Consider the following 6,130-nt stretch of genomic DNA (forward strand, 5'->3'; position numbering starts at 1 on the left):
AATTCGTCCAAATAAAACGAAAGTTTAGGAATGGAAATTAACAAAGCATCACTTATTTACTTACCATTTATGTCTTTATGATTTTGAGTATCGATGTCATTCTCTAAAAAAGTTGAAATTTATGAATTCAATATTAAAATTAAACAATTAATTGGGCTATTAAATAAATTACTTGAATTCAGTCCTTTCAAAATTATATTGAAATTATTTTAATTAATTACCTTCAATATACCAGTAAATATATTTTTCACCAAGCTCATAGATTTTAAGTAATCTATCTAAGGAAAAAAAGATTAGAAGAATAAATAAGAATATTGTTATGAAGACAGTTATAAAAGTTGATTGTATTATACAATTATGTATTTATAAGAAATGATATTAAATACTTAGAAAAACATATAATTTATTATTACCTGCGTCATGTAATTTTGAAAAATATGATACACCTGTATTAAATATTATAATATGCATATATTATGTATTAATCGTTTGTGGCCTATGTATTTAAAATTAAAATATTAATTAAAAAAGTAAGGACTAACAAAAAGAAACATTAAGGTCAGGGTTAAAGAACTCATAAGGAATATTTAAAATCAAGAAGTTGAATTTTCTTCTGTGACTGAACATTTATTTACACATAATCATTCCATTAAGACCGTAAAACTAATTAAAAACGTCAATAATTACAAAGAACTTAACATAAGGGAGGCAATAGAAATGTTTAGAATAATTTAATTAATTGGTATCTAGATCCCCTAAAATTGCATTATTAAATTTATAAACTGTCAATAAGTGGTAATCGGTTATGTGATAAATTAGTGATTATTAATCACTAAATAGTAAGATCACTAGAGTTATAAAATAGTATTTTTTGGTTGGCGTATATGTTGAATGTTAATGATGGGTAACATTGTTCCCAAATTATGTAACCGCGACTTTTTAATCATTTTTGTGACTGTTTGAGTTAAGCAATTATATTTTTTTAAGTTTTAAATTAATGTTTTAAATACATATTTAATTTAATATAAAATATATATTATTAGTATTAAAAAGAAAAAATATTTATAATATAATATTATTCAATTTAGTTCAGAGATTGATTATTTTTTTATGTAATTTTATTTATTCTATGCATAATAAAATACTATTTCATTATGTGATGTATACCAGAGGTTCTCAAAGTCAAATGAATCACGGACCCCCATCTAAAGTCTTCGAGGACCTCCGGTTAGGTTCCAGGTGTAAACTTTTTATTAACATAAAACATCTTGATAAATATATGAACACTATCAATGGGAAGAAAGCATTTGTTACTTAAACTTTATAATGTCCGAAGTATTAGGAACAATTGTTGAAATTTTCAACCTCAATGCTGTTTCAACGTTCTTCAGTCGATTTCTCTTGACACTTTTTATGTTACAAAGTGTAGAAAATGTCTGTTCNGACACTTTTTATGTTACAAAATGTAGAAAATGTCTGTTCACACAAATAAGTCGTACAAAAAGGCACAAGTTGTTTGGAGGCTTTGTTTGCTAAATCTGTGAATTCTGACCGGACAAGAAACCAAAAATGACATAAATCATTTTCTTCTTTGAAGATTATTTCCCAAGCCCTATTGCAAAACAAATCTACCAGTTGATCTTGTTCATTTTCAGAGAGGATAGTAAGGCTAGCAACATCTTGTTGTTTGAAAGGGTGTCTCATCCAGTCACTGTTTTTATCTGGTGCAGGAAAGTACTTTCTCAAAGTACTCGCTAAGTCTGTCATATGTTCGACAATAATGACTTGAATCTCAACAGGTAGAATGTCTTCTGATTTGGTTAGAAATTGTTGTAACACAGGCAATGATGTGTAAGACTTTCTTTCAACTTGATTTACTCACAGCTTTAGTTTTTCAATCATTGCTTCGATTTTGTCTTCTACTACGAATATGTTAGTATCAGGTCCTTGCAGCTTCAAGTTCAAAACATTCAAATGTGTAAATAAATCTGCTAAGTACGCAATTTTGCAGAGTCACGAAAGGTCATTAAGTTTTTCTCTTAAGATGAACTTTTTCTGTGTACCATCATAAGGCAATATTCTTACTTCATCAGCTAATTCGAAAAAACGTGTAAGAACGTTTCCTCGAGAAAGCCAGCGAATCTCTGTGTGTAAAAATAGCTGTTCGTGTTCACTTCCCATTTGACATAGCTTGGTAAAAATACGAGAGTTCAAGGGTCGAGACTTAATGTAGTTGACAATTTTGACGAGTTCGTCAAACACAGTTTTAAGCTCAGTTGGCATTTTCTTCACTGCCAAAGCTTCTCTATGTATTGAACAGTGTCCACTTGACGTTTGGCGCTACTTGCATAACCCGAGCCATCAATCCAGTTTTAAGACCCGCTATCGCTCCAGCTCCATCAGTAGTTAACCCTACACATTTATTCCAATCTAGTTCATTTTTTAAAATACAATCATTAAGAACTTCAAATACATCATTTGCATTGTTATGTATTACTTCTTTGCAAAATAACAGATCTTCAATATTTTCGCGTTCGTAACGGACAAAAGCTAGCAAGTGAGATTTATCAGTAAAATCTATACTCTTGTATAGTTGTAATGCGAACATTTCCGTAGATTTCAAACGTGAAATTAATTGGGAGTGCACATTTTCAGACATATCGTCAACCCTTCTCTTAACTGTGTCGTTTGATAATGAAATCAAACTTATTTCTTTGGCCGCAGTTTCATCTAACATTATGCTGCACATACTTTTTGCAGCAGGCATGATATGCTCCTCTCCTATGTTATAAGGCTTTTCCGACTTAGCAATCAACAGAGAAACAGCATATGATGCAATAGTTGCCTTTTCATTTGTAGTGTCAGTTGCAATTTTTTCAATTTTATTTTTTGACTTTTTCATTTCATTGCTTTTTATTTTAAAATATTCTATTGACTTACCAGAAAACTCAGAGTGTTTTGTTTCTAAATGTCTAAGAAACTTAGCAGGTTTCATTGCTTCATTGGAAAATATTTTGTAACACAAAACACATTGTGGTTTTTGTTCAATGTCTGTACCCGCTTGCACAAATCCCAGGTTTAAATATTCATAACAATATTTGCGTTTTTTGGCTTTATTGACACTAGCACTAGATTTTGAACAAGACGGCTTGTTAAGGTTAGGTGGGACAAGGGCCTGTTTGCCGCCTCCATTAGTTTCAATCGGCACTTCAGTTACACGTACAGTACCCGTCTTTAACCAACAATCCATAGCTGATTACTAAAGACCAACACTCAATTTTTTATTATTATATTGTAAATTTACCATATAATAATATACCATGTAGGACATAAGTCATTAACAACACAATATTCCGCGACGCGACGTAAAACGATCGAGACGGCTGCGATGGGCAAACTAATATTAAATACTATTATAGTATTATACGTATTTACGATTAATGATGAGCGATTAGACTGTCTTTATGCTTGTTAGTTATCAGTTTTCACCGAGTATCGATGATAATACTGGTAAATACAAAATTATAAAACTATTAATAGATTTATCGCGGCACACCGATTGAAAACCACTAGTATAGATTATAGAAAGTGCTTTCAAACATAAAATAACATTTATTAACAGCAGCCTATATTTGGGTTGGGTTTGGGTAGCTCTGCGGACACCCTGGTATGGACTAGCGGACCCCTGGGAGTCCGCGGACCATACTTTGAGAAACTCTGATGTATACCATTTGGTACGATATAATATTTACCAACGCCTTTCACCCTGACCTTAAAAAAATGGTTTTATGGAAGTACAGAATAATTTGTTTATTTTCTAATCTTTGCACAAGACTAAAATAATGTTTTAAAATCAACATGTTTAGAAAAAATAATTTTTAATTAAAATAATACTGCCGGAAAAAATTGTACCAGTATGCTCTCCTTAAAAAGATAATAAATATGCTAAGTGGATATTTTATCATGAACCAATTATTTAATTGAAAAATAAAAATATTATTAATAGTTTTTTCTTTGGTAATGTGTAGATACATAATATTTGCAATTTATTAATCATGAAGGATTTATATATATATATATATATATATATATCAATTAAGCCATCATAAAGTGTCATCTTTATTTTTCAAGTGACAACATACATATAAAACTAGCTTATAAAATAGAAAATTATTAAATTGAACAAAAAATGGCCAATAACAAATTTTAAACCTGTGATTGAGAATTTATTGACTTTTTTATACCTAAGCAGAGGAAAATTACGTCTGAGAAATTATTATTGATAAAAATATAGTTTAAAAAACTAAAAAAACACGCTTTTAAAGCACATCGAACTAAAAAGTTAAAAATAATTTTTAAAATAATTATGAACAAAAAATACTAGTTTTATTGTGATAAAAGCGTTGGACTAACGTTATACCTGAGGTATAAACGGCAGTAGGAATATATACGTAAGCCGTATGCACGCGGATGATAATGGTCAGTCAAAATAAAAATTTGTTTATATATATATAATATTAATGACAAGCACACGGGTACGATAACCAAAAATAAATTTATACAGAGGAATAGTGTTGCCGTCGTGTGATGAGCTAGGCGTGGGGTGGGGTGAATGCGTTATGACAGTCTAGTATAGACGACGGAATATGCGATAACGCGTGGCGTTTGGAGAGTTACATACATACATACATACATACAAGTGAAACTAATATAAGCGTGTTAAAAATAGTGGCACTCGCGTCTCATTCCCAGTCAATACTTTTAATTGTTAATAATTCTAATTTAATAACTATATTAATCCAAAAAATTTTATGGACCAGTCAGTTTTTAATTAGATTAGTATTTAATAAATAAGATAATTTATTTTGTATGTTAACTTTTGTAAAAATAAAGTAAAATAAGTAATTTATGATAAAAGAGTGATCCTATTTGAAACAATTAATATCTAATTAATAAGCTAGTTATTTATGTGTGTATAAAATATATGGAATGAATACAAAAATACTTCATGATTGATAAACTTCTGTACTAAAAGTATGTACCTAAAAGAAAACAAAAAAAATTCTCAGAAATATTTTTATCTTTTGATTATTTAAATAATTTATGATAAAAGAATCATCCTGTAAATTATAAGGCCAATATGTTGATAGTTGTCCAATAGTTCTAAACTCCTCAAATCCAGAGAAAATTTGCTATTAATTGTATACTTTAAACAATAGTGTGTGAATAAAATGTAATAAACAAAAATTATTTACCATGTCTTAAGAAGATTTGTGTCAAGGTTTCTATAAAAATTTAAAAATTAATTATTTTTTACTTTATTCAAATAAATTAAATATGTAGTAACATATTTTTTATGTCGGTCTGAAACCTTTATATAGAGGTCACATTAAATTAAATTTCAAAAATTTTATTTAGTCAATTAAAATGACGCTGAATTCAAATCTGTTTAAAAAAAAAACTCGGCACAGGGGGGTCGCGGCACAGTGATGACGTAGCATAGTTGGATCAAGTATAATTATATCTGACAGTGATTAAAATCACTATAAAAAAAAAAACGCTTCGATGCAAATCTTTAGATAGTGTTTAATTTTAAAAAATTGGTGGATTATTCCAAAAGCTTCATGATCTGCTATTTCCTTATTAATATAAGGAATATAATATTACACTAACTTAAATTTAAAATATATATAAAAGTGTAAGACTTTCCGGAAATTTTCAAAAGTCAAGTTGAAAAAGTTAATTTTTTGTAAAAAGTTGTCATTTTGAATTCCCTCTGTAGGCAGGCAAAGGGTCAGATTTATAAAAAAAAATTATATAGATTCAATAAAGAAATTTATTGCAGTTTTAAGTAAAAAAAATTAAAAAATGTTGAAAATTAGCGATTTTTACATTTGTAATTTTTTGGAGGATTTCCTCCATTTACAGGGTACGAGAGAAACGTTTNTTTCCTCCATTTACAGGGTACGAGAGAAACGTTTTTAATTTTTGAAGGTAATGTCTTACTAGATGCGATTTGTAATCATTTAATGTTATGTTCATCAAAATCGGTCCAGCGAGAGCTGAGATTGAGCGTTCATAGACACAAAAATATATAGCTATAGAACACTATATATTTTTTTAATTAAAA

At 28.9% G+C, this 6,130-nt stretch overlaps 1 long non-coding RNA gene across 1 annotated transcript; it reads right to left on the bottom strand.

Annotated features, from left to right (window-relative positions):
• Positions 1-62: 62 nt before the first annotated feature.
• Positions 63-5,285, bottom strand: LOC126909601 (uncharacterized). The gene is made up of 4 exons (XR_007705066.1): positions 5,256-5,285; positions 414-446; positions 222-278; positions 63-103 (listed from the first exon to the last, which is right to left on the bottom strand). It is a non-coding gene; the product is annotated as an uncharacterized LOC126909601 (long non-coding RNA).
• Between the last annotated feature and the right edge of the window lie 845 nt (positions 5,286-6,130).

The sequence above is a fragment of the Daktulosphaira vitifoliae genome, unplaced genomic scaffold (genome assembly GCF_025091365.1).
Source record: "Daktulosphaira vitifoliae isolate Bord-2020 unplaced genomic scaffold, ASM2509136v1 Scaffold_649, whole genome shotgun sequence".
Lineage (NCBI taxonomy): Eukaryota > Metazoa > Arthropoda > Insecta > Hemiptera > Phylloxeridae > Daktulosphaira > Daktulosphaira vitifoliae.